Genomic DNA, 14989 nt, shown 5'->3' on the forward strand with positions numbered 1-14989 from the left:
GCATTTTAATATTTTTAAACTTTTTTTTTAATGTTTATTATTTTTGAGACAAAGGGAGGGTCAGAGAGAGGGAGACACAGAATCTGAAGCAGGCTCCAGGCTCTGAGCTGTCAGCACAGAGCCTGACGTGGGGCTCGAATTCACAGGCTGTGAGATCGTGACCTGAGCCAAAGTCAGTTGCTTAACCAACTGAGCCACCCAGGCGCCCCTGAATTTTAATATTTAATCAATTCAATAGAAATGAATAAGAGGTAATAAAGGAAGTGGTAGAATGGAGAAAAATAATTAAGGAGTGGTAATGGAGAAAAATAATTAAGTCGGTCACGGAAAATAGCAAATTAAAGTCCCATTTCACATTAAGTGCCTGATGCACAGTTAGGACATGATAAATACTTGTTAGAAGAAGAGAGGAATAGATGAACAAATAATATATTAAGTTCTAGATGGATTAAATACTTGACAAACCATCATATACCACAAGAAATCGCAGACATACATTGTACCCATCTCGAGTTGGGAAAGGCTTTCCTAAATGTAGGCATGATGGTGGAGGTGACCAAGGAAACATTCCACAGGAGGAATTCCTTAATACTTTCAGATGTCTCTCTGAACAGCCACCTAGCTTGGAAAATCGTCACACAAATATGGCATACAAAAGATCAGCATCCTTCATATGGAAAAGTCTCTTAGAAATCAGAAAAAGGAAGACAAATACTCCAGTAGAAGATGAACAAGAACAGAAAGACAAGTGGCCAACACACATACGAAGAAATGTTCGACCTCACTGGTGACCCAAGACATGAAGAATTAAATAAACACACAAGAATAATCCAATTCTTAAACATTCTGCCATCAAGACCACTCTCCTCATAAAAATGTATATACACACAAAATTTAGCATAAAATTTTAGGATTTTCTCAGACCTCTGGATGCCATGCAAAGATCCATGGGAACCTAGATTCAGAAGTTCTATAATTTCGTGATAATGAATGAATAATAAGGTTGAAGTAGGATGGATATTTTATATACTGCTTGTGTTCATATGTTCATATTTTAAAAAAGTGTTTGGCAATATGCATTAAAGATGTCAAAATACTTATAACCTATTCTTGGTATAAGTATTTTTAAGAAAATCTCTTAAGAAGGGGCTCCTGGGTGGCTTAGTCGGTTCAGTGTCTGACTCTTGATTGCAACTTAGATCATGATCTCACAGTCATAAGATTCAGCCCCACATTGGGCTCTGTGATGACAGCACAGAGCCTGCATGGGATTCTCTCTCTCCCTCTCTCTCTGCCCCTCCCCTGCTCTCTCTCTCTCCCAAAATAAATAAAAAAACATTTTATATATTTTTTTAACGTTTATTTATTTTTGAGACAGAGAGAGACAGAGCATGAACGGGGGAGGGTCAGACAGAGAGGGAGACACAGAATCCGAAACAGGTTCCAGGCTCTGAGCTGTCAGCACGGAGCCCGATGCAGGGCACGAACTCACGGACTGTGAGATCATGACCTGAGCCGAAGTCAGACGCTCAGCCGACTGAGCCACACAGGCGCCCCTAAAATAACATTTTAAAAAAAGAAAGTCTCTTAAGGAAATCAGGTAAGAGCACAGTGATATATATGCAAAGATGTTCATCATGGCATTATTTATATTAGCATAGCATTATTTAAATTTAGCTACTTAAATTCTCCAAATAAGGAACTGTTTAAATAAATTATGTTATATGCTTGAGATCGATTATTATTCCACTGTTATAATGTTTTTCAAGAATATTTAATGAGGGGCACCTGGGTGGCTCAGTTGGTTAAGCGTCTGACTCTTGATTTCAGCTCAGGTCATGATCTTACAGTTATAAGATTCAGGCCTGCATTGGGCTCTGTGATGACAGCACAGAGCCTGCATGGGATTCTCTCTCCCTCTCTCTCTGCCACTCCCTGCTTGTGCACTCTGTCTCTGTCTCTGTCTCTGTCTCTCTCTCTCTCTCTCTCAAAATAAATAAACATTAAAACAAAAAAAGTGGGGTGCCAGGTGGCTCAGTCGTTTAAGCGTTCAGCTTCGGCTCAGGTCATGATCTCGTAGTTCATGAGTTGAGCTTCACATCAGGCTCTGCGCTGAGAGCTCAGAGCCTGGAGCCCGCTTCAGATTCTGTGTGTCCCTCTCTCTCTGCCCCTCCGCCACTCCTCTCTCTCTCTCTCTCTCTCTCAAAAATAAATAAACATGAAAAAAATAAAAAAAATAACAAAAGCTTTGGAGAGCCCGGGTGGTTCAGTCAGTTAAACGTCTGACTTCGGTTTAGGTCATGATCTCACAGTTCATGGATTCGAGCTGTGCTGTCAGCACAGAGCCTCCACCAGATCCTCTGTCTCCCTCTGTCTGCCCTCCCCCATTCGTCCTTTCTCACTCTCTCAAAATAAATAAATAAAAAAAGAATATTTAATGACATGGGATAAGAAAAAGAATGTAATTTGAAAAGGATAATGTTGTATATCTGAATATACATGATATAAGAATAACCACATTGGGTGCCTGGGTGACTCAGTCAGTTGGGCATCTGACTTGATTTCTGCTCAGGTCATGATCCCAAGGTCGTGGTATTGAGCCCCAGGTCAGGCTCCTTACTGAGCATAGAGCCTGCTTAAGATTCTCTCTCTCTCCCTCTGCCCCAGCCCCCTACTCATGCTCTGTCTCTCTCTAAAAATAATAATAAAAGAAAGAATAACCACATTATATATACATACATCAGGAAAGCTACAAGGAAATAATGTAAAAGGTTAATAATTATTATTTCTGTGTGATGAAGTTATGACGGTATTTTTCATCACTCTTTTCTACAATGAAATATATTTTATTTTCAAAACTCCCCCCCGCCAAATTGCTTTTTAATACCAAAAAAAAAAAAAAATGGCTAAGGAAATTTGGTTTCGATAAAAAAAATTTAAAAAAAAATCTAGAACCAGAAACTTGAACTACAGAACCATGGCTTTAGCAAGTTCTAGTAAAAGTGAACCAGCCTCTCAAGTCTTTTCTTCAGGAAGACATTTCACAAAAATGTTCAGCTTTCAGGGCTCTGAGGCACCACGCCATGTTGGTCACTTACAAATGATGGTCTACTTACATCCAGGGCAAGAATGACTGCCTATTCCCTCTGAGACAACCTAACATGCACTTCTTTTGCGATTTGGCCTTTCGTGGTAAAAAGACATCCCTCTCCCAGTTTTCTTGGATTCATATCTGAGCGAATTCACATAAAGCAATCAGTAAGTCAACATTTTTGAGGCCTCTACCAAGTACTATACTGGTCACTTAGGAACCCTCAGAGAAAGAGCGTGTATCTGACCTCCGGGGTTTAAAATATCGCGGGAAGCCAAACCAGGCTGGAATCTTTGGTGGCACAAAATACAGTAACTACATTCTCAGGCTTTGGAGTGAACATGCCCAGATTGGAATCTGTTTCATCACTGCCGATTATACAAAGACGGACAATTGGCTGAAATTCTCTAAGCCTCGGGCATATGAGGTCAAAACAGTGCTGACCTCATTGGGCTGTAGGTACCATGAATGTGAGATAATGTGCCTGAAGAAGGCATGCACAGGTGTTTACTTCATCTTCTGGATCCTATCGGAGCTCCCTAATTTCAACCGAAGGTGTTGAAACATACCCCCTACTTTCGGTGTCCAGTTCTTGTCCAACTGGTGTCATTGACTTAAGTCTTGTGTTGGTGGAGCTAACATTCATTGAGTACCTGCTTTTTACCACACACTGTGCTAGAACTTTACAACCGTCATGCAGATGGACCATGTTGCACGGTACTTCTTATATACCCAGAGTAATTACAGTTGCTGATAACATAGGAACTCACAAATCTCAGTGGCTTCAATTTAATATTTGAATTTATTTTTCATTTGCATTACAGTCCAATTAGGAATTCAGTGGAAAGCCTTCCGTGTGGCTATTTGGGGACCCAGGGCCATCTAATTTGTGCCACCGTCTTGTAGGCTCCCCAAAGTCCTCCATGGGGACCTCTGTATTCAGCCAGCCAACAACTGGTGAAATAAAGCAAGAGGGCCAGAAACGGAGGAAAAGGTGTACATTTTCATGCACATTCTGCTGGCCAGAACCTGGTCACGTGGACTCTCCCTGCCTTTGGGGAAGGCTGGGTACTGTGGTCCCGCTGTGAGTCCAGAAAGAAGAAAAGCATTAGGGTCATTCTGGCCAATCTCTGCCACACCTCTCAACCCCGTAAGCAACAATCTCTGTTCCAGATATCGTGGCCTGGCTTCAAAACAGCTGTGTGTTTTCTTAGGCTCCTAGTAAGATGTTTTTTTCTTGCAACTCTTATTTGAGCAGTAAATATTTCTCTTTTGTATACTTAATCATACAAGTTTTCCTTTGTGTGTAAAAGGTATAAAGTTTTATTGTAAGGCATGGTGTAGAGAGAATAGAGGCAATGATGCCAGGGCAACATTCCTGCATTTTAAAAGGAACACAGGTGGGGCACCTGGGTGGCGCAGTCGGTTAAGCGTCCGACTTCAGCCAGGTCACGATCTCGCGGTCCGTGAGTTCGAGCCCCGCGTCAGGCTCTGGGCTGATGGCTCAGAGCCTGGAGCCTGCTTCCGATTCTGTGTCTCCCTCTCTCTCTGCCCCTCCCCCGTTCATGCTCTGTCTCTCTGTCCCTAAAATAAATAAACGTTGAAAAAAAAAATTGTTTAAAAGGAACACAGGTGCTAAAAGAAAGCAGAAATAATTTGGGAGGACAAGACCCAGAATTAGAGACTTCCTGGGTCCACAGGAAGTAATGGGTTTGGAGAGGGTGGGACAAGATGGCATAAAGCACCAATGGAACTCTAGGAGTAAGGCTCAAGGAGAGTCACATCCACTGTGGACTGTCTAATTTCTTATTCCAATCTTTCTTGGGTCCTCCTCGAATTGTTGAGGTTGACAGCCGAAAGAAAATTTACATTTCCCAAACTCCCTTACCTTTAGGGTTCCAGATGTGACTTAGGTTTTGTGCGAGCAAGTGCACTCTCATATGACGAGGGAAGTGAGATAGGGCAAGAGAACACAATGTGGTCTCAGAGTCAGACCCCGAGAACTTGGGCTGCGTGGCGAGCCTCCCAGCAGAGGCCACCAGGTTGTCGGAGACAGCTGTGAGTGTAGAATGTTAAGTAGCACCAGTACCAGACCCAGAACAGTCCCTCTGCCGCCCATGTTCCTTCCACTGCTCTGTATTATTCTCAATTGTTAAAAGCAAACAGTTTTTAAATCTCAGGTTATTGATGAATGGGCCTCATTTGGCTTTTGAAAGTCGCTATCATTTTGTATATGAACTAGACTGTCGGAAGAAAGTTCCGCAAAGTTTTGACCCCAGTCCTCAAGCTTGATCCCTGGCTCTCAAGCCCAAGTTGCTGTAAAACATTTATTGGCATAATCAATACACCCATGGGATGGGAGAGAGGGCAGGCGCTTGTCGGCAATTTGAAGAAAGAACTTCTGGAAGGATAGGACCTCTGACCTAGCAGTTTAGGAGCAGAAGAGGAGGATATAACAGATTAGAAGCAGAGCCAATTAGCGTGGTTTGGGAGAGTGCCGAAAACATCAAACGTATATCCATAAACCATAAAATCGTAAGGCTCTCAAGATGTTAATTAGCTCTTTCTGTTAGTGAGCGATATGTGGGGGAAAACAAGTCTTCTGGGTCAATTGGGATTGGGAAACCCTGGGTCAGACAAAATAAAACAGAGTTCCAGTACCGTAGATCTTGAACAAATTGGGTATACTGATAATATTCAAGAGGTAAGTGACACAGTGTTTTCCGATCAGATCATCTCTTGGGGCTGCGAGACCACACGGGTCTTCATGGTGTCCGGGAGGGTCGTGCCCCCAGCTTCTGCAGACGAGTAAGGAAAAACCCAGAGATTTTGCCCTGCTTGTACCAGCGAAGCAGAAATGATAAAGATCTCAGGCTCCCCCTTGGGAAATACAAGCCAAGAAAACCTGGATAAATACTTAACCGCTTTCAGAGAAATCACAATCCAGTATGGGCCCCCCACTGAGTAGGTCTGCACCAATTCAGGACTTGAAATGCTTTGAGCAGTCCACTCTGCCTTTCTTTCAAGCAAATCGCTGCTACTTCAGTCAGGCATGGTCATCACAGTAAGTTCAGCTAATTAGCCACGCAACTAATTTACCCCATGCATTTTTTAAGATCTGCTTAATTTTTCTCTCTTTCGTTAGAGAGAGAAAAAAAATAGAACTCAGTTACACAGCACCGTTTTGTCTGTTATAACTGAAAGGTAAACTGACGTGCAAGTATTATGATATGATACTGCAATTTTGAATCTGTGAATTTTTGCCATCCAATAAAAGGTACATAGTCATCGTGAGCCCACATAGTCTGTCGGCTCTTGAATGATAGTTCCTGTTCTGTGGCAATGCCTTCTATGAATGCCAGATTTCCTATCCTGAAGTGGAATCTTATGTGTGTAATTTGTTCTACAGACTCTGTTGTTTGGTCTGGTTGTCCAATCTACCAAACTCATTACCACATCCCCTCAGAAGGCTCTGTAGATGAAAACAAACAGACAAAAGCCTACTTCCGTCTAAGAACGGAGAGCCGCAGCGAAAGGGAGAAATGCAATTGATTTCTGGGTTTTCCTCCCACAGGACACGAGAGGTGTGCAGGGGTGGTTTGTAAATATCCATCAAAGGTCTTGAGCCCCATTCCACAATGTCTAGAAGATTTCTGGAACTGGATGTTCTTCTCTGCTCAGATTTCCTGGAAGCCTTTGTTCTGGGGGGTCAGGAGAGAAAGACGTGTAAATTCTGCATATTCCGAAAAGCAAGACCCACTTGCATGTTGAATTATGTGGGTGCCATCAGCTCACCCAAGAGCACCCACGTAATTCAACATTCAAACGGTGAGCTGCATCCTGCTGGCCCTCACCTCTCTGAAGACCGATGGAGGCTAGAAAATTGTCAACTGCACTTCCAGGCCACGTGGTGGCAAGAGAACATTGGGAAGTGATTCGTCAACAACACTCAGCTGAAAGAGGATTTCTAGAGTCGGTGAAATCCCACAGGTGTATCTACGCACTGAAGTCTCTCACAGGGGCCACGCCGGGAGCCACAGAGGCTCGGGAAGGCGAGGGGGAGTGAGACATCACCCTGGTCTTGAGGCACTTGCAATCTAGTTGAGGGAAGGGGGCTCAGCGTAAGGAGTAACGGGACCTCAACACAGACTGTGTAAAAGCAAACGCTCAGGATTGTGGAACAGACCAATGCTAAGCAGGGAAGAAGGAGCAGTCCAGGGGCGTGAGGTATGAAGGAGCTTTCTGGAGGGCAGAGCTTGGCAGAAATGAGGAGTAACGGTGTTCCGGTGAGAGCTAGCTGGTAGGCAAGAAGAGCAGGAGGTAATCCTACTCTACCACAGACTGGTAGACCTCCATAATCCCCGCTAGATGCACAAATACCACAAGATACCCTGTCAACCCACAAGCGGGCAGCTCAAGCCATTTTTGCAAAGGCTGAAATAAAGGAGGGCGTTCTCCATATTCCTTAGGAAAAATGTTTATGGATCCTCTGTAAAATACAGGTGGAATGAAGGGCGCCTGGGGTGCTCAGTCAACTTTAGCTCAGGTCATGATCTCACGGTTTGCGGGCTTGAGCCCCGCATCAGGCTCTGTGCTGACAGCTCAGAGCCTGGAGCCTGTTTCCAATTCTGTGTCTCCTTCTCTCTCTGCCCCTCCCCTGCTCACACTCTGTCTCTCTCAAATGAATAAATGTTAAAGGAAAAAAATACAGGTGGAATGAGACGCCAATCAATCCAGTGGTCTCTGCTTCTAGTGATTTCTATAGCACCGTTTTACCTGGATCATTACCCCTTAGGGAAAGGATTCCCAGTGAACAGGCAGAACCCCCTGCTCAGATGGAAAGACAGGACTTCTGGGACGAGCAGGCGAAGACGATCCCAGGAAACTCCCTCCCATCTGACAATATGCCAGCAACAGAGGGCCAACCAGGCTCTGCTGGCCATGACTGATAATTGAGTTTGTGCCTGAGTGCATGAGCCAGTGAACAAACAAATCAACGCAAAATGGCTGCATCCTCCCCTGAGAGTGAGGGCATTTGCAGAACGCTGCCTCACCACAGCGGCCAGACACGTGGGCTAGAACTTGGTCAGAGAAGTGAGACTCCACCACACGTGATGTCCCCAAACCCTTTGCCCGGAATCTTCTTCCTCTCATCCCTCCTTCATTCAAACTCGTTTTTAAGGGAGCAAACCCAAAGAACGCCACATAATCTAAAGCTTCCAAATGTGGCGTCAGCGGCCACACTCAGACCAAGTTCTTCTTGAAGTTTATTTGCTTCCTTTGGTCTCTTGATGGCTGCTCTCCCCTTTGAAAGGAGTAGGTGGAAAACACCTCAGGATGGTGGGGTGGGGTTCTGACTTTCAGCTGGTGTGAGGGAAGCAACAGATTGCTGAGCCTCCTGAGTGGGGTGGCCAAGGAAAGGAGTGAGGATAGAAACTTAAGATAAAGGCCTCGAGTCTTTTCTCAGCCTCCCGTCTCTCTCTTTCTCCCCCCCTCCCATAGCCAGGCCATGCAGCAGCGGTCACGGACACCAGGGGAGGAACCCAGCTCAGCAATCCCACAAGACATGGCAGGCAGATGGCCGGGCTCCCCTGTCCCTGTCTTCAGGCAGGCACCAGGCCAGCCCACACTCCATCTTGCCTCCCCCTCCTGTCAGAAAAGAGACAGTGAAAAGAATCTGGGAGAGATTCTCCCAGAATGAGGATGAGGTAAGATGGGGAGCTCCGAGCCTGAGGAGGCACCCGGACCTTAAGTGTAAACTAACCAGAGAGAAATAAAAACAGGTCCTCAGCCCTAAGCTGGGTGCTTTAACTTCTGTGCCCCGGCCACCTGCTCCTGCGTGGTTTCCTCTCGGCCCGGCCAGCTGCCCCTGAGAGGATGTTCCCGTTGGATGAGGGCCCCAGCTGCGGGAGTCAGGCACAAAAGAGCTGGGAGGGCCCTCAGAGACCATCGTCAGTGGGTGATCTGGGCCCTGGGTTCGTGAGGGTCTCAGGAGCTTCCGAGACAGGAGACGGCAGTCCCCTGAGGGTGCCAAGCTCCCACCAGACATCTCTATTTTATTTGTCTTTATTTGGGAACTCCTAAGATTTATAGTTTTGAGCTTCCTGCTGCTTAAACAAAACAGAAAACATTTCAAAAGCGCTGTGCCTCGGGGCGCCTGGGTGGCTCAGTGGGTTAAGCGGCCAACTTCGGCTCAGGTCATGATCTCGCGGTCCGTGAGTTCGAGTCCCGCGTCGGGCTGTGTGCTGACAGCTCAGAGCCTGGAGCCTGCTTCAGATTCTGTGTCTCCCTCTCTCTGACCCTCCCCCGTTCATGCTTTGTCTCTCTCTGTCTCAAAAATAAATAAACGTTAAATAAATAAATAAATAAATAAATAAATAAAGCGCTGTGCCTCTAGCCCAACTATTTGTACGTGTAGATAAAGTTTCAGACAGACCAAGCGTCCTGGTCACGGTCCACCAGCCAGTGTGGGCCAGCTGGCCAGTCACGCGGGGCCATCTCTGGAGAGAATCATAAAGGACGGTGGCCCAGGAAACGCAGAGAGCCGCAGAGAGCCAGGCTAGTGGCTTCTGGACCCCTCTGAGCTTGCACCCGGCCTACGCTCTCAGAGCCCTCCCCCTACGTTCTTTGTGCACACAGTGAGCAAACTCGTATTTTCCAGCTCTTAAGTCAGGGGGGAGCCCTGCAGTTTCTGCATAAAAGCAAATCAAAACATGGGGCACCTGGGTGGTGTAGTCAGTTAAGCATCTGTCTCTTGATCTCTGCTCCAGCCATGATCTCACGGCTTGTGGGATCGAGCCCGCATCGAGCTCTGCACTGACTGGGATTCTGCTTGGGATTCTCTCTTACCCTCGCTCTCTGCCCCTCCCCCACTCATGCTCAATCTCTCTCTCTCTCAAAAATAAATACATACACTTAAAAAAATTTAAACAAACAAAAAAACACAAGCAGACAATCACTGTGGACACAGTGCTAAATGTTCATGGGAAGTTTTAAGAGAAATGGTAACTACTTGCTTGACCAGGAATTCAGCTGCTGGAAGCCCCAGTGAGATGAGTTCCAATGAGTTCCAATGAGTTCCAAGGCACATTACTTTCTCTTCTACTGAAGCACAACTTTCTATCCATTTCCTTCTTCTGATGTATATAGTAGAATAAAAAAAGGTGGGGAGGAGGGCAAGGAGAAATGGGGGTGGGGGGAGAAGGGAAAATAAAACACTTAGACTTGTAATGGAAGCTCATTTTGGTAAAGTACCCCAGTGTCCCCGTGGGCCCAGAGAATTAAATGCTGTCACTCAGGTCTGAAAGGAGAGTCGTCCAGTTTGCAGACACCTGTCATAATTAAACTAATGGCTCTGAAAATGTGCCTTGATATTAAATCTATCTTCCACTGAGGAGCAGGGCTGATTAAACCACCGCTTGACAGTTAATGATGAACCTCTTGCTTGCTGAGCTCTGTGACTGGAACTGGCCAGTTTAGGCTGGCCTCTCTCCCCTCCCTCCTTCTCCCTCTGCTCAGCACCCACACAGATCCTGTGCCCTTTCCACCCTCTCTCCTACGGATCTCCGTCCCCTCTGCCCCTTCACCTCTCATCACCTTTACCACTAGTGAGAGAACTGGTCTTCTCAGCAGGGAAAGATCACCTTCCAAGTCAACACCAACTCATCAACACCAACTCATTCCTGGTCATCAGGAATCATCGCTGACCTGGCAAATTGATGCTGGTGGGAGCAGCAGTGGGTAAAGCCCCTGGCCAGCCTCTCTGGATCTTCTCCGGAAGACTGCATTTCCAATCCCGTCTTGGGAGAGATTAAACTCTGCCCTGTTGTGAAGCCAAAGAAATTCCGAAGTTACAAGACCGCTGAGTTGACTATGCTCCCTCCAATCAGGTTCTGCGGCTGATGTGCAGACAGACTGGTCTGCAAATAGCGCTGTCCTTTGGGACAGCGACATTCTCTCAACCGATTATCGGGAAGTCTAAAGATGCTCGCCATTTACACACAGCTACTTGCTCAGTGAGGTGCCGTTGGCACCAGACGCCTCAGAGGGAGAAGTCAGGTGACTGCAGATCATAGACGTTCTGCCCTCTGGCCTGCACCTTCTCCAACATGGAGGGGTCATGAATTTGCCTTGAAGGGCTCTTGTGCACCCAATAGTCCAGAATTTTGCCCCCGGAGGAGGCTGACATTATTTCCTGATTAGGTATCTTTCATATTCTAGGTTATTTACCATCCCCAGAGGGCACTCAGTGTATAGCCTTCCTCCTCTCAGCACACGTGGAGATTCAAAGAGTCACTGACTGACCTCAGGATTTCCTTATATGACTGCACACCTGAATGACCAAATAGAAATTAGCAAGATAAATGTGTGGAAAGACAAGACACTCTTATCTCCCAGCCTTCTCCCGTCATGACGTTCAAGATCCCTCGACATTCAAGTTGGGCTCCCTCGTCCCGGTCTCTTCCACACTGCCATCAAAATCTATGTTTATCTTCTTCTTTTTTTTAAGTTTATTTATTCATTTTGAGAGAGACAGAGACAGCACAAGTCTGGGAGAGGCAGAGAGAGAGAGAGAGAGAGAGAGGATCCCAAGCAGGCTCCACACTGTCAGCGCAAAGCCCAATGCAGGGCTTGAACTCGAGAACCATGAGATCATGACCTGAGTGGAGACCAGGAGTTGGATGCTGAACTAACTGAGCCACGTAGGTATCCCATCCATGTTTACCTTTTAACATCCTCCCTCCTCGAGCTAAGGGCGTCTCTGCTTGGGGCCCTGCAAACGTTTGCTACGTCTCAGGGGCCCCATGAGATCCCAAGGGTGACAGGAGGAATATTGAGGAAGGCACCTAGTTCCAACCCCTTCAGGCCACTCTGTTCAAAGGAGTAGCAAGCCTACTAAGCATCGGTTTCTGCCTAAGCCGGCAGCAACTATGATCTCAGTAATTACGGCAAGTTGTAAGCCCCCCAATTATCTGCGCATTGCGCATTAATCTCTGTTGATGGCTTGCTTAATTGTCTGATTGACTGATTTATAGTGTTTTATTCTTTTCAGAGCACTCTCACACATTTCCTTTGATTCTTACAACACCCCTGTCAGCTAAGTACTTCCCCATTTTACAAATGAATAAAATGGCTTCTCCAAAGTGACAGGACGAGTGGGTGATAGAGCTGGGGCTGGAACACACGTTGGCCGACCCCCTATCGAGGGCCACTTCTCCGATCACTGAAACTTCAAGTGAAGCTTGAGCTGGGTTCCAAGTTCTTTATTAGGAGTGTATGTTAACAAAGTATTTCCTTGGACAGCCACTGATCTCTGCAAGGCAATTTTCCTTTCACACATGCTGCCATCACAGATCTGCATGTCAGAGACGTCTTTTTTTCCCAACTTGTTTCTATGTGAATTTGATTTTGGGGCTCTTTTAAATTTCTGTAGAGTTTGGGGGGTATTACTGGGGGTTTTATTTTCTTCTTCCTTACATTTTTCAACACAAATTTCTGCTTCTATAAAAATTCATGATGGTTGTAGTAGATGCCAGTTAAATAGATTAGTCAGAGAGAGAGAGAGAGAGAGAGAGATTCAGAAACAGAAAAAATTAGGTCAAAGAGAATCAGAGAGAGGAGAGATTGAATGCCACAAAGATAGACAAGGATGAAAACATTAGGAAGAAAGCTCTGTCTCTTTTCCCCCAAACACCCCGAGGTCAGACTCCATCCTCTGGGCGTGTGAGCATGCATGCTCACACACATGTGCACACACACACACACACACACACACACAAGGCTGTCACATTTTAGAACCCCATTAAGAAAGTGACACCCAGCTGAAGGAGTCCCCCGTCCAGTGACCCAGGCTGACACTCCTGTATGACCCCTCCCCTCCAAGGGCCAATCCTCTCTCTTAAGTGACAGAGGCCTTGTCTCTCACACAGAAGTGGGGCCTCTAATTGTGCCCAGCAGCGGTGCCACAGACGCCCGGGCAGCCTCCAGTCTCCCACTATCATTAGCTTTCCTCCCGGGCTCCGAAGCCTTCCGCTGCCACAACAGTAATTACCAAGAGATTAGGCAGGCATTAAGCACTCCTTAATTTGACACATTGCAATGATCTCCATTCAGCCTTTCTGCTCGAATAACTCTCAACAAATATTTCGGAGGCTACCAAAATAAACAGAAGCACAGTGTTTGCACAGCTGAGGCCCCCGGTCCTGCTTCTCTAATGCCATCAATTCCAGGTAGGGGTGGGGTGGGGGCGGGGAGGGGACGGGTGGCTGGAGGCAGGGTTGGGGACGGTGGCACCACCTGCAGGGCCCGCAGACAGCCTGAGAACCCAAGTCAAGTCCATACAGTGGGAAGATATCAGTAAAACTCTAACATATGGCATGCTACTGTTGATGGCAATTTAATAGGGCCCATTATTTAAGCAAGTAGTTATACAAGAACCTAGTAAAGAGACATCAGTATTCATATAAAAACCACCACATTAGGAAAAAATAATAATCACAGCGAATGGGAGTTATGTTGTTGTTTGCTGGGGTTTTTTGGTGGGTTATTAGCTCAGACATTATTCATTAAGTAATGCAATGGGAAAACCACTGTTAATATGGCAATAAATCCCACGGGGGCCCATCACAGGCAACACAGGATCGTTTGGTTAATTACAATGTATTAGAAGTTCAATATTCCCTTTCATGTATTTATTTCATTTCCCCACTCCCACCTCGATATTCATGCATAGACCCCTCTCTCTACTAACCCGAATCAGGGGTAGTAGAGCTCCCCTGAGCTCTACTCAGGAGAGGCAGAGGAGAATGACCCCATGCCTTCAAAGGCACAGCATTTGGGAACTCTCTATGCAAGATACGAGAGACAGAAACTAGAAATCCATGAAAAAGACAGATAAACTTTCAAAAAAAAAATGAGCAAAAGTCTGAATGGCCAGGAATTGAGTCGCCGATATAAATTTTTATGGGAGGGGATTGGGCTGGTTAACAATATTACTACATGAGAAATAAAGCCCAAGGAACAAAGAAAGAAATCTCTGGATCTTCCTTCACAGAAGACAGGAAAGGCTATTCTGGAGTCAGAAATTGAAATCAAAGTAATTTTAGTTGGGCATCTTCCACCCTTGAGAGATACGCCTCCAACCACACAGCGTTTACAAGCAGTGGCCCTGTTTCTGAGCTCATCCAGAGGTCCCAGTGAGCATCTGGGCCCAGGAGGCCCCCATGGCTGGGGTTGCCTACAATGCCAGTAGTTTACTTGCTATAAAAAGAGAGTTGTGAGTCAGGGTGACCTAAGGTCTTCCTTCCTCACTGGATAGACATCAGCCTTAAACTTCTTTACAGATGAAGAGGGGAGTTATCAGGGTAGATAGGGCCAGCGGCTCCATTTGTAACCGTAAGGAGTCATCTCAGCTCTTACACGTGCCTCTTCTCCAGTGCTCTCTCCTCCAGGGATGATGTTATTGACCACTCAACTACTGCTACAGTGTGAAGAGTAACACGATAGATCAAGGATTGGCAAACCATAGCCTGCAGGCCAAATCCAGTTCATAGTTTTGGGTTTTTTTTTTTAATCACGTTTTATCGGGACGCAGCCACGCCCATTGTCCTATCTGTGATTGGCTTGCACTCCAACAACAGTTTAGTAGCTACAACAAAGACCGTATGGCCCGTAACGCCCAAGATATTTACTATCTTGCCTTTTACAGAAAAGGTCTGCTGATCTATAGATGGATGCATGAATGGATTAATGAATGAAAAAATGAACAAATACCAGATGGGGATGGATTCGGAACCAGGGGAAAGATTTTACCAAATAGTGTTGGATGGCATCTGAAAGTTTCAAAGGCAGATCGTAGGGCTTTGTTCTCAGTTCTGTCCTTTTTAGTACTTTTCCAGT

The sequence above is a fragment of the Lynx rufus genome, unplaced genomic scaffold (genome assembly GCF_022079265.1).
Source record: "Lynx rufus isolate CCGP_SWC_20201006 ecotype Redwood Valley unplaced genomic scaffold, mLynRuf1.p SCAF_3, whole genome shotgun sequence".
Taxonomy (NCBI): Eukaryota; Metazoa; Chordata; class Mammalia; order Carnivora; family Felidae; genus Lynx; species Lynx rufus.